The sequence below is a fragment of the Stigmatopora argus genome, chromosome 11 (genome assembly GCF_051989625.1).
Source record: "Stigmatopora argus isolate UIUO_Sarg chromosome 11, RoL_Sarg_1.0, whole genome shotgun sequence".
Classification (NCBI taxonomy): Eukaryota; Metazoa; Chordata; class Actinopteri; order Syngnathiformes; family Syngnathidae; genus Stigmatopora; species Stigmatopora argus.
The window spans coordinates 9,933,187-9,948,100 of NC_135397.1; the positions used below are offsets into that span (position 1 = coordinate 9,933,187).

At 39.5% G+C, this 14,914-nt stretch overlaps 1 protein-coding gene across 1 annotated transcript in view; it reads left to right on the forward strand.

Annotated features, from left to right (window-relative positions):
• The window catches only part of ly6pge (lymphocyte antigen 6 family member pge), a 57,806-nt gene that overhangs the window by 12,283 nt on the left and 30,609 nt on the right, over positions 1–14,914 (forward strand). Inside the window, exons 4-5 of the transcript XR_013304036.1 lie at positions 6,099–6,185; positions 12,478–12,497. The gene's annotated coding sequence lies outside the window, so the exon portion shown is untranslated. The remainder of the gene's footprint in view (positions 1–6,098; positions 6,186–12,477; positions 12,498–14,914) is intronic.

Below are 14,914 nucleotides of genomic sequence, written 5' to 3' on the forward strand. Positions count from 1 at the left end.
ACAGTTTTGAGATCGAAGGTTCAATCCCTGATTTGTTCTAACCTTCCTGTGTGGAGTTTGCATGTTCTCCCTGTGCCTGCGTGGGTTTTCCTCGGGTACTCTGGTTTCCTACCACATCTTAAAAACATGCACGGTAGGCTAATTGACCAATGCTGATTTGTCTCATTGTGCATTCATTGGCTGGCAACCTATTCAAGGTGTCCCCCACTTGTTGCCCATAGTTGGTTGGGATAGGCTCTAGCACCCCCGCAACCCTTGTGAGGACAAGCCAAATGGAAAATGGTTTAATTATATGTTTTTATGCCTACTTTTTACGTATTCACTTTAAGGTGAAGCTTTAAAAGTCGTATAACGTAATGCATTCAATTTATATCATTCCCAAGTAGGCGCTTTCACATCAATCATTTAATGCCTTTTCTTTTGGCATATTTACTATGTGATGCCATCTGAAAGGCTTATGGAGCAATGCAGCTGTCAGCAGGCTTGAGGCTAGTATTTGTCATTATCTCAACTGGTTACTTCACACATTTTTAGTCTGACAAAGGACTGCCATCTGACTACCATATTTCAGCATTCCTTTTTTTGAAGGGATCATCTTGACTGGATGCTTTGCTCGCCTTGCTCTGCATTTTTAATAGAGCCGTGACTGCATCGTTTGACATTCCATTCAATTGAGAATAGAATTTTGTATGCCCGTGTGGTCATCCCTCTCCTTCTAAGTAGGTGTGTTTGCTGTTTTATTTACCACACCCAACAAGTCAGTTAATCCTGAAGCGGTGTTTAAACACCTCATTGCGGTGCATTAGTGTGTCTCCTCAGCGGATGCTGGAAGCTGACTGTCAATCAGGCTGCCAGTCGACCTGAAGTGGCAGTATGCACTATCGGATGATGTCCGATTCTTGACTCGAGTCACACACAGCAGATCGATAAACTCCTTTGTTTTCAGCTGAATCAGATATTTTTCTTTACCTACTAACATCTGACAACCTTTACTGTACAAACATTGTACAAGTACCAAGAATCTTTTCTTCCCAAAATGATTTGGAGGGATTTTTTTATACATAAAAAGAATGATGAGTATCGAATACAGTTTTCCATTGAGTTATACGCCCTTTGTCGGATCCTTACCTTCTACTACGTCAACAGTTTCAACTATGCAGAGGCAAACCGTTACATAAACTATTGTTATAGTCCAATTCTAATAGTTATGGATCTCTGTGAGTCTAGATTTTTTTTTTTGAATACTATCATGTAATTAATGTTTAAAAATTTGGGGTGGACTTAATACATTTGGCCTTGATATGCAATTTCTGTGCAACAAAATTGCAATTTAAAACAATTAAATGACGATTAGATGATTCATCTGCATGCATATGTCATTCTTAGCTGATGTAACGATGAAGAATAAGTTCGACCTTGCTCGTTTTCTGTTTTTTTCTGTTTTGAGACTGCACAAGACCGCACGTCCTCTCTCAGACTCATCAGGGTCGTGAGCGGGCCCAGTGTTATTTCTCGGGCCCCTCACACTCTTTTTCTTCATTCGACTCCTGAATGGTACCCCTGATTATCTCATAGCTTTCCTGGATATTCTCTTGTCTCGGCTTTAAAAAAAAGGTCCTACATTGCTTCCAGCTCGCCAAACTTGTCAAAACCAATTAGCTGTCCTATTATTCCCTCAAGTGATTTCACCAGCACCCCGCCTCACACAACCCCTCACTCCACAAAACCTTGACCCTCCGCTTTACTCAATAGAAACTCGCAACACGACCTGTGCAACCCCGAAACTGCCTCCATCCCCGTCCTGCGGACTCCTGTGATTTTCTTTTTCCTCGTTTACTCCGAGGGTAAACATTGTTGAGGCAGCTTCTCTCAAACACATCGCAAACTCAAAGTGAATGAAAGCAGACCGTGAGTCATTGGTGAAATTAAATTAAAAAAAAACTTGTCGAGTAGAAAGCAACCAAGCTGAAAACTGTGAGCAGCACTTCCATCATCATATCCCGCAGAGGACCCCCCTATTCCCCCAACCCTCCTCTCTTCTGTCTCCCATCATTCTCCCATCAATTAGCGCCTCACTGGTGACAACACAGAGGATCTTCATTAGTGGAGAATGCTCAATTATATCGGTTGATATTGCGCTCCAAAATTAATTAAACAACTTGCACGGTACGGCTGAGTGAGCTTGCCCTCACCCCGGACTGCAGCAGTTACTGATGCGATTTGCTTTTGGCTCCAAAGTCCACTTTCCCCTCGTCTCACTGCGTTATCCTCATTTTTCTCAATTCATTTTGAACACTCAATAGCATTGATTACTCACTAAGCACTGCAAACCTCATTTTCCACAAACACTACATAACCGCCGACTATATTTTCCAAAATTTCTGTATTCTGGGGGAAAAAAAGTAAAATCACGCATCCTGACGTGAAGATGCAGACTGTGTGCTCCTCCTCCAAGGCAGATCAAATTAGTGGAAAGGAGGTAATTCTACAAAAAGCTCATCAAAAGAGCTCTTTCTCTGTATAATCCTGTTCCTATTGGGAGTAACAAAAATAGACAGCCTTTGCTTCAGCAATAACAGAAAGCGAAATGGTGCAAACGCTATCGTCTCTTGAGAGCAGAATGTGAAGGAGGTGGAAGCCGCAAAGAACCTAAGGTGAAGTGCTGGTGCCTCAAAATAATGTTTACTTTTGCACTTTATACCCAAATGAGTTTCAAGGATATCGGAAATGTTTTTTTAATTTTTTTTTATAAGCATGCAAATCACCTGTGTGACTCTCAATACCTTTTCTATGTTCTTTGGAATAAAAATTGACTTTTTCAACTAGGGAAAAAATCGTGCTCTCCAGATTAAATCTTGAAAATTCATTTATTTTATTTACTTTTCCAATTGGAAATCATTTGAATCTGCTCCAGACTCTGACCTTGGTCATTAAAAAAACTTAAATGAAAATTTTAATAATTTAAGTACGACTGTATTTTGAAAAGCGGTCCGGTAGACTCGTGGTTAGTGCGTCAGCCTCACAGTTCTGAGGTCGAGAGTTCGATCCCTGTGTGGAATTTGCACGTTCTCGCTAGGCTTGCGTGGGTTTTCTCAGGGTACTCCGGTTTCCTCCCACATCTCAAAGACATGCATGCTCGGCTGGTTGGAAACCCTGTCTCCTTGTGCCCTGTGATTGGCTGGCCACGACTTCAAGGTGTCCACCTACTGGGGCCTGTAGTTACCTGGGATAGTTTATTTTTTAAATGACAGAAATAGTCATTTGTTTTATAAAACATTAAAGGTCTTATTTTTTATTTAGTTATCCATAGCTATAAATAAACGTAAGAATTCATACAATAAAATGAAAATGAAAACCTGAAATGCACAGTGGTTACGACCCCCAAGTGATACTCTAAAAAATCATAATCAAAGTCCCTGACTGCACTCCAAATGTGTGAGAAAAAAAGAACCTGTTTACTAGCTGGTTTGGTACGGCTAAACTTGTCTTAAATCAACATGGCTGGTTTGTTTTTCTGTGATCTCACTCATTGACATACTTCTGAGGAAGTCAACTCAAAACATGTGGAATCTGACGACTGAAATACAAAAGGGCAGACCAACATAAGAAAATATATCATTCTAAAATAAGTTACACTTTAATACATTTGTGTGTGTGTGTTTTGATATTGCGCTTAAATCATAATTCCAAAGAGAGGTGCACTGACAGAGTAAAACATTAGACAAGAGACCGAAGTAGACAGAATATTATGAGGAAGACACAGTCTGAATGTAAAATAGAACCCAAAGCAATTAAATAGCTGCTTGTGCCTACAGCTCACATTTTGCGGCAATGTAACACAGTTTTGTCTTTCTTCCCTGAATTAAAAGAGCAACAGCAGTCTCGGTCCAAATGTGTCCCAACATAACCATTTCGTATTCAAATTAGGAAATGCAATAATTGAGAGTACGCTTTTTTGAACTTGTAATGGAAAATTATAATTATAGTTGGCGGTCATATACTTGTGTACTTTGCAACATTTTCCAATCTGTGTTGTATGAAATGGCCTGAATTAAAAAAATAATAATATATCTATATATATAATTTTAGATGTAATCGCAGTTCATAGGCTGAAACTTCTTTTTTAATTTTATGCATCACATCTATGAAATACACCAACAGTTCAAATAAGCAAGTTATGTATTCGCCTGGAAATCAATTGAAGATTCCTTCTCTTGTAGATTTAACACCATCAGAACCTAGACATCTAATGACATTTTTTTGCCCCATTAGTACAAAGGTCCACACCACAAAAATGGCGTGGAAGAATAAGGTCAAGGCAGTACTTAGACTTGGAGCAAAGTGGAGGTAATTACTAGAAAAAAAAATCTCAGTAAGTTCCTGTTAAAGGAACCATACGTAACTTTCCGTCACTAGCAGTTATCACGTCAAACACTTACGAAAGCTTAATTGAACCAAGCACTCGGCAATTTCGCTGTACTTCCTGTAGATTAAATCACTTCAACTCATTGTGCTCAATGATTATAATGTCACGACTTTGGTCATTTTGTTCTTATGCGAGCAGCCTCTCACAATTTTCTGACCTTATTGTATATAGGTACCGTTCTAAAACGGCGTATGCTTCCAAAGTGGGAATAACTTTCCTTCGCTTCATAACACATCCGTTTCTCGTCAAGCATTACCAATCTGGAAGCTGTGGAAAAGGCACCCAGTGGAGTACACCTCTATGTAACAACACCAAGCAAGTGAAATGTTGAAGCTAGGCCTGCAAATGAAATCACACATCGCGTGCCTTCGCTGCTGTCAGAAACAGCTTCTCACTCAGATGTGTGCTCATTAAAGTTTTTGTTTCGTTTCCACTTTCACTTCAGCGGTTTGCTGCTAGGTTTTAAATGTCTTTAGAATTCTTTTATGAGGCAACGGCAGGGCTCTAACGTTCAAACTTCCTTATTTTGTGGGCTGACTGTGGCTTGACCGCTTGAAAGGAGGAGATTATTGAGAGAATGAAATCTGGGTATGTGCCTCAATTGAGTTTGGGGTCATGAATGTACAGTGCAGTAGTCAGGCACAAGTATTATTACCTAGGAAGATGTATTTTTATCACTGTTTGTTTTTGAGCTTCTTATTATACTGTTGCTGTGTTTTTGATTGTTTCTGGATAGAGCTGCATTATCATTATTGCAGTTTGATTCAAACATTGTACTTTGGTTTTGTCCACAGGGTTCTTATTGGTATGATGTGAATTTCTGACCCTTGTGAGAATAAGCGTTTCAGAAAATGAAAGAATGATTCTAATTATAACTTTGAAATTACAACTTTGCCCTACCCTTTTCCATTCTTTACAATATTCATGATAACAAATGAAAACAGTGAAAATATACATTACAGTAAAATGCTAATAGTGATAGGTTGGATTTATAATTTTCTGTTTCAAATCTATGTAATGAGTTGTGGTTTGTTTATATTGTTATTTGTTTATTTTTGCTGCAATTAATTGCATACATGCATATATTTAAGGAAACTAAAAGCATTACAATTAAACAAACCATTTTGGGAGGTCAATATAGTATGGCTTAATTGAGAAGCCTGAACATCGTTTTACCAATACAATAGTAAAACCACAATATATTTATATCATGTTCATTATGTTGGCGTGGTTTGCAACTTGGTACTGATCCAATTTTACCATTGTTTGCCCTCAGTGTAGTGCTGAATGGTGTCAAAGTCAAAAAATCCAAATTGTAATCTCGGGTTGGGGGTGGGGGCTGTAAAGGCGTAGGGTTTGGTATGTATCCAAATGAGGAACGTTCAGTCCTGGTGAAGGTCGACACTTGCATGACGGCTACTTCTAGTTGATAGATTTACAAAGAATAGCAACTAAGAAAATGGCTCGCTCGGCCGTTGCCTGAGGAAATGGTGGACCTCCATTTGTAAGGGGCCCATCTCTTGACCCCAAGTCCCTGCACCATCCCTCCTGGGGGCCCTGGGGTCCCGCTGACCCACCTCCATCCTCTGTTCCTCCATCTCTGTCCACAGCGAGAGTCCACAAAGCAAACTCCAGCTCCAGGCCACATCTGACTTTCTTTGTATTTTTCCAGGATGTAACACACGGCGCAGACAAGCCCCTTCATCCGCTCCGCCGAGAGAGGACTGTTGCCAGGGTTGACCGATTTAACAGCTGCTAGGTAATACACAGTGTCATTTTTTAAAATCTAATTGATCGCTTCATTTCCACCTCTACACTCGGCGGATGTGCTATTCTCTGTTATGCATGGCTAAGCAACAGATGCCGTCCGTCCTAAAAAGCAAGAGGGGAAGTCGAACAAGTGGGACTTCATTGCTTGCAATCTAGTTAATCAGACAACCTACCACAAATGACTTGGAACAGTCACCTATGTTAAAATTTCTCGTAATGAAGGCGGTTTTATGACTTTGGATGAGGCACATTGTGCTTTTATGTTTACAGCAACATTTTAATTGACAAGTCCATAATATACAATGCATCAGAACCTGTTAGAATGAACTGGAAGATTCCATATTTTTCCTTGAGGGGGAAAGGTGGTGTATCTCTTCATATTATGAAAATTAAGTTTTTAGTTTTAGTGTAGTACTATTTTGATAGTCGCCTAAGATTTCTGTTAATTATCACAGTTTTCCTCCTTGCCATTATGGTATGCAATTATGACAGTAAAATGTGAATCCAATACAGTATTTTTTTGTTTTGTATTTAAGAAAACATCAGTTTTTGGTCATTATTTTCAATGTTAATTGGATTGAAGTATAATTTATCCAAGTCACTGTGCGTTTCTATTTATGTCCTCCCTCCCATCTGTCCAAATTTAAAAACATAACAGTTACCTTTATTATTTTTTTAATAATAGAGAGAACACATCATTGACTCTAATATTAACCCTTTTATTACTATTATCCTGGTTCCCATAGTTAGCTGGGATAGGCTCCAGCATCGATGTGACCCTTGTGAGGATAAGCATTCAGACAAGGAATGAATGAATACTTATAACAGCTGACTAGATGCACATTTAAAATATCCCCCATTTGAATTGTCATTTTAATATCACAAGTTACAAAAAGGCAATAGAACATCTGCAAATGTATGATCGGTAAGATTGTTCCCATTGATAATTAGTCACTAGGATGGCTGGCACGAGGATGTGAAATGTCTTCCTGTCTGTCACATATTGACCCACTTTGCCTCTGACAGCTCACACATCAAGGCAATCAGGTTATGTACACTATATATATATTTATATATATATGCGCATGTGTGTAAGTTTGTGTGTTTTCACGCCCTTCTGTGTAACCTCTCTTGTATGCCCCCTCCAAAAGACTCCCAGGACCTTACCTCATTTGCCCTCATCATTGCAACTTGGGACCGGACTGACAGGCTCATTTTCCCCACTCTGCATGGAGCAGCTTGGAAGCTATGGTTCCCTACAAGCAGGCAGTCAGAGTGCTTTTATAATTAGCCATGCTTTCTCTCTTCTACAATGTGCCAGGATCTCGCTCTCTCACTCTTGAGTTCTCAAACTTGGCAGCTGTGACGCAAATGTAAAATCTGACTGATTATAATAGTAGATGTATGATGTTTTGTGTTGACTTGATTTCACAGTAAGTGAGGTGACAAAGGAGGGAGAGGCAGGCTCGCCATCACGGGTTGATAGCGCTCCCCGTCTCACAGCTCTGTGGGTGAGAATTGAGCCCGTGGCTGTTGACTGATTGCCTAGATGTGAAATGATTGTGTTTAAGTGGCTTTGAGGGCAGCAAACCGCTGCCATGGCATGGTCAGTCGGGCTTAGGTTAACCTTTGCTTCACCCATAGAGCCAAGAGGCACATATATATTAGTAGTAGCAGCTGTTGCTACCTACATGTGTTAAGAGGAAGTGCGAATGTAGGTTGCAGCTGTAGGAAGTAGCACATATAAACACCTGTGCATGGCAAGAAGGTGTAAATGAAAAAGGGGAACTTGAACCCTTCATTTCACTCGTTGGCTGCCACTGACCAATTGGACTGGAAGGGGTGGCAACAATCATTCGTTGGATGGATTGAACGTCTAGCACTGTCAAGGGCACTGAAAGATAAACATTCACAGGCAGTTTAACCGCCTCACAAGGGTCCCGGGGGGTCCCAGCTAACTATGGGCACCAGGCAAGGGACAGCCTCAATCGGTGTCCAGCCAATCGCAGGGCACAAGGAGACGGACAACCATTCACGCTCACACTCATACCTAGGGGCAATTTAGAGTGCTCGACCAGGCTACGCTGCATGGATTTGCGGTGTGGAAGGAAGTAGAGTACCCAGATAAAACCCATGCAAGCCCGGGGAGAACATGCAAGCTCCACACAGTGAGGACCCACCTAGGAGTGAACCCAGAACTGTGAGGTCAATGCTCTAACCACTTGTCCTCCGGGCCGCCAGGATTGAATATGATTTAGAAAAATATTTTTTTCTAAAATGTTTGACATCTGGCCTCACTTGTGAATAGAGTACTGTTAAAAGTGTTCAAATACAGACAGGAAGTCATTCAATGCAGCTAAGAGTCATTCCTTCAGTATGCCTTTTATATTAACGAGCATGCCCGGCGGCAATCATTACTTGAACTTTAGGACGTCAAGATAAAAGAATAGGGATGGATATCATAACTTGAAGAAATTTTCCTCTTGTGCCAAAATAGTGGTTGTTCAACCCTAGCTCTCATATGCGTACCGTCCACGCAGAACATTTGGTTTTTGATTCCTGCACTACTTATTAAATATATCCTCAATGCATCTCTTTTCCCTCTGATGGAGTGGTCATTATTCTGGGTCATGCAATTTCCTCTTCTAATTTTGTCTGTGATTGACAGACAAGATGATTCGCAACTCCCATTTGAATATCATGCCGTTTTATGCTATACCTGCCACTGGTGATTCCCGAGCCGCCGTTCCTGAATTAGCACGCTCCAGCTTTGGAGTTGAGGTTGCTAATCAGAAACTGTGGTGAGAGGACAAGGATGTCTTCAAATTACATCCTTCACAGTCATCAGGAGGTGCAGATGAAAGTGTGACATCCCGTCGTTTTCCTCAGAGCCGGACTAGTTTGCAGATTGACAGTGACAGCACCCCGCTTTCCTCTGAGACGCCCACCAGAGCATCTCCAATTAAAAGCCACTCATGATTTCCCATATTAATAATAAATATGCTTGCGCTCAGGGGAGACGCATTTGGTACTTTTTCAGAGAGTTTTTAGTGCAGGGGCTGGCTATAGAGTTCCAATGTGTCACTTTGTTGCAGATTGTCCCGGTACGCCACTAAACTGTTTAGATCTATGGAAACTGAAGATTCCACATTGAATTTCAGCAGAAAATCTAAAGAGGTGTTGAAGGCGCCAGAAAGGCACTTTTCTAGGAAAAAGTTTAATATTCTGGGAAGTAATCAAGCAATCAATAAATCATCTGGAGTGTTTTGACTCCTTCTTTTAACAACCCATAACCATAATTTTAATTAGGCGTTTAGGTAGAACATTCATTTAACTCATGGACAGTGTTAGAATTTTTTTTATTAGTGCATGACATGGTTAATATTCATTGGTGAGGAAATAGTGAAACATGTCTGCAAAATCTCTCCTCTACTTGCCAATGATATCACATGGAATTCATTTTTGAAAAGTAGTTAATTGGACCAAACTGCTTGGCTGCAATTATTATGGGAGCTGTTGATTCTGGATGGAGAGCATTTTTCTGGTCACACTGACTTTAAAACTGCAGATCAGAGCATACGCCCACCTCAATAAAAATAGTCCATCCATCTATTTTCTGTAGCACTCATCCCCTTTACAGTCAGTCGCAGCTAACGGGAGCCTATTTCAGCTGACTCGGAGCGAGAGGCAGAGTACACCCTGGTTGGCTTAACAGCCAATTGCAGGGAGATTAGATTTTCTTCTGTTTGGTCAATTGTGTGATTTGTGAAAACATCTGATTTTAAAAAGAAGGAAAGGAAAATGAAAATCATGTATATTCATAAGAAAACTTATCACAGCCATAAATAACATGTATTAAGTATTTACTGATGAATTGATTGTCAAATTTCCGCATAATGTAGTTGATGAAGGCAATAAATTCCATCCAGTGCTAAAAAAGCCTTTAAACTGTCTGGAAAGGATGTATTTGCGTTAAAATTTGACTATAAATGTATTTTGGATGACAAAATACCCTGGCTGAGCTCCTTGTCCTCTGCAAGAGAGGAGTCTGCCGTGACCTTTAGTGACTGGCTGACCGGAGGAGTGGACAGGATTTATAAGAAATGGCAGATCTGTAGGTGACCTTTCCACAAGCCATATTGCATTAAAACCATTTGATGACTTGGATTATTCACCGCGGTCTGGAAGACAACTGGATTAGACTAGAAGGAAAATCACACTTTGGTTGCCAAACACACAAGAAGTACATCATGATTATGATAATATTAAGCAGAGTGATTTGAATCCTTTTTATAACCTCTCATCAAATGATAGTGGAATGCCGCCGCTTTAGTACACGCTGCGTATTTTTCATAGCTCGGTTCCCTTCGGTTAATTGTATCATATTTGTTACTGTAAAGAAGTTACTGGCATCACACAAGTGTGCGTTAAGTATTCTAGACCTGACAGATGCAGAAAAACATATTTAAAAGGTGCAGTGATGTGAATCTAATATTGGGAGTCTCTTATTAGCAGCTTGTCTTGGATCAGGTGTCGTGCCGAAGCTATCGCAAGCAGCACACCGCCGCAAATCCTTCAGTCAGTCAGGTGTTCATAAGTATTGCCTTTAGGGACATTTGCTAGTTAGGGTGGGTGCATGGGGGGGGTTTGAGACAATCTCTTCATACTCGACTCTGCTTTTCTTTCATACCCAAATCGCTGTTGCACCATATGGACGAGCTAATTGACTCAGTTATTTCAAAGCAACCTGACCACATCTGTGTGTGTTTCAGTGATAAAACATAAAAGCTTGCTCTGTTAATCTATTCCTGGGACATTTCCATCTTCGCTGTACACTTCTAGTGACCCGTTGGCAATTGGAGATTTAAATTAGGAGAAAATCTTCAGCATCTGTTAGAATGAAATCTATTAAAATTGTGCAAGGACCCGATGTAACCCAAATACCTTTCACTGTGGGTTAGTTTGTGTTCACATTATTCGCAAGCAAAGATAGAAGGTGAGGTCATGGATGCATAACCTAAAATTTTTGTTATAAATAAAAATAATCTTATTATCTGTAGCATTTGTCCTCATTAAGGCCATGGCTGAGCTGGAGTCTACCCCTGACAAAAAGTATACACACGGGACTGGTCGCCAACCAATTGCAGCAAGAAATGTTTTTAACAAAATGTTCCACTCATAAAATAACGGTGCATATTTTTCCTCTCACATTGTTTACTTGGGTAAAACATTTCTTTAAAAAAAAAAATCAAATCCTTGTATAGATAAGGACCAGCCCAGTGGACGAGTGGTTAATTCATTGGCCTCACAGTTCAGAGATTAAGGGTTCAATTCCAGGTTCAGAGCTTCCAGTGAGGAGTTTTCAAATTATTCAAAGGTCCACTTGTCACGAGTAGGCATGAAACATTGCCCCCCCCTTCAATAAATGAGATTTGTTTTATTTTATTAGTAATTCTTCATACCGAGTCCAAAAAGCCATCAACAAGTTCAATTTACTTTTCATAACGTATTACTACTAAATATCGAGACTGCTTGCCTACCTGCTTATTGTTATGACTCAGTTTCACAGACACACAAAAAAAGCTTTTAAAGAAAACATTTCAGTGAAATGATTTTCTCAGAAATTTCAGTTTTTCACTCGTCGCTGGGCCATTTGAAGACACATCCATTCTTTGACATCTGAGTGCGTATGATTAGAGAGCAACTGCTTGTCTTTTATGACTGCAGTTAGTCACATGCAGCCCTTTTTAATTGCAGCCTTGGGAAGAGCAAATTTTGACCTGCTCAAATATGACAGCCGTTCAAAAGCAATGAATTCCAATAAGCTTTTCTTGTTCTGCTGCTAGATTGGTTCTTCATCAAACTGTCAGTTCGCTCACTCACTCTAGCATTTCAAAAGAATCGGGTGGTGACTTCATTCCCGTGGACATTAATCAATCAATCAATCATATCATCCAGGGGGGGAATAATTCCGGGGTGGACGACAGAGTTTATATTTACACCGGTGAAATATTTAGTTTTGAATGAGAGAATATTGTTTGTGGTTTATCACTACACAATACACTTCATTATCCTGAATGACTAATAAAAAAAATAATGTACAGGGATAAAATCCCTTATTTGAAACAAAAATGGGGCAAATTTAATCAAAGTAAACTATTTGTAAAATGCTATTTTAAGGAATTAAAATTTCCATCCACTTAGAAAAGCCCTTTTACCAGCTTAACCTTTACATCACTGCCTGCAAAACTTCTAAATCAAACTTGTTTTTCTTTCAACAGGTGGACTTCATGATGCAGAGGTAAATAAACATTTTTGTATTCATCTTTAACATCATTTCATGCATCCATGAAGTATAGTGCGTTTAATTGCCAAAATGAATTTGAATTGATGGTTTGAACAGGCCCTTTATTTCGATTTATCTTTAATTAACAGACAGTTCATTTTCAATCAACAAAGAGAACAGGGTTATTGAGTAATTTCATAGTGTCAGTCCAGAAACAGTGAAACGAAGACTTAGATATTAACCTAAACTGTAAATATGTAGTGTGTATAAAGTACGTTTTCATCTCTCCTTGGAAATTGAAAACACCATTTTAAAGTGCATCTTATGCAGCCCTTCAATTCCCCCCTACACAATGATGGTTGTCAGGTTCCATGCAAATATTTCCAGATCTCCCACATCGCTTGTCTGTAAAAACTTGCCTTTGTGCCAGAGGCCTCATGGTTTAGACATCACAGCATGTGAAAGGAAATGTAATTTGAGGGTTGTGAGGCACTCGACATCCCACAGAATTCAGCTCAAACATAGAGGACAATTTGTGTCCCCATCACATCTTTTCTTCCTTACACGTGTGCTTTTTACCACAATATTAAGACAACTCTACACAAGTTATCACTTATATATTGGGAGTAAATAAAAATAATCTGCCATTTCAAATAAATTAGGTTGAATTGAGAAATTATTGAATAATTGGCTACAAACTGTTTTGGTCAAGAATGTTGTGGTTCCATGTGGCTTCAAATCAGTGCTGTTTATGTGACACCGTGATGATTACGAAAATGTCCTTTTTAACAATGCTGTTGTCCTCTTTGCAACGTCTCAGTCTCCCGATAAATTGAATCAGTCAGCAGGTCTTTCCGACTGCGAGTTTTCTGCCAATGGGTATCCTAGAGTTAATACCCACTTGTTTCTTTTTTAACAGTGGCATATTTGCTGCTGTGTGACACACCCTTTGGCGGCTGTTTTTCCCACATTCGGAACAAAACTATCCTTCGTCTGGGGACTTCTTGTTGATCCGAGGCTGTTCAAAGCCATCACAGTCACTGTCCCACAGAATCAATAGACTTGTGCTCCTGCAGCTTCCTGTCTTGTTCACTGCTTCCTTCAATGCTGGACAAAGTTTTCCTGTACGTCCTAATGGAAAGAACATCAGTCCGATCAATAGTCAATGAGGAATAGAGTCCCTGGAAGGATTAACTCAGTGAGAGGTCAGGTTCTTTGCCTGGAAAGTCATCAGTATGGCAGGTCCTTAGAGGTAGCATAGATATTCAGTGGCAATTTTAAAATGTTCAGCATAAAGAAAGATGGTGACTATTTGGAGTGTTAGCAGTGTAGCAAATAAGCATTTTGAACATTATTCTGCTGCGTCGTCCAAATTTTTGATTTAGTCATTGCACATCGGTTTAGAAAATACAATATTTTAAATACCCTTAAAGCCTTCTCCTATTACAAAGTCGCTGATGATGCTAAGGAAAGGACCCCTCAAAAAAGGTTTGCACTGGAGTTGGAATGTTTTTTGGTTTCTTTTTCTGGACCACTTTATGATGTCATCTATCTCGTGTAAAAACATTCTTTTTCATTCATTTTTCTATATCCCTGCAATTTCAAAGTTCATCTTGTGCTCAAATACGACAATTATATGAAATACTCAAAATTTACAAAAGTTCTTAAGATTGGTAGTACACTTGAACTAATGCTTTTAAGGACTGAATGTACGTACGGCATTATAAACAAGTATGTTCTGTGAAGGAAAGGGACGCAAATAACAACTGAGATGTTCTGTTAATGTACTTCTCATTTGTACGCAAAATACTGACGGAGATGTGAGATGTGAACCTGCAATCTTCCAGGCCCTCAACGTCTAAGCATCCCTGAGTAATTTAGTCCATTAGTGTGTCTATTGTTCAAAATAAAAATACCCAGGGCAAAACCTCTACAGTTGACAAGCACATCAACTCTAATTTACCAAATGGCCCTTGCAATATTACAGAAAATAACGGAGATTAACAATGTAGAAGGGAAACTTTGAGAAGTCCCATCCCCAACGAATAAACATTTAACATGCTTGTTGGCCCAACAAGAAAACAAATGTTATCATTGGGAATTAGACAGACATAAAAGTGAAACCATGGTATTTGTATTATGGACAAACATTACGTGGCATGTAAAATGCATTCTAAAATGTCCGAGATGACATTAAGCTTCTGGGTAATGTTAGTTGCCTGGCCCTGTTAAAGAAGACGTAGCAGCACATTATAGACACATAGAAAATGCAATATTTTCATTGCTAGGTCTCATTGTTCTTGTATAGGTTGTCTGTCTTCCTAACATTAAAAAATACATGAATTTCTTTGAAGAATCTAAATTGTGAATGTGAGCGAGAAAGCGTATTTGTTTATATGAGCAGGACTTTTGATTGTAGAATTGTAGACCCA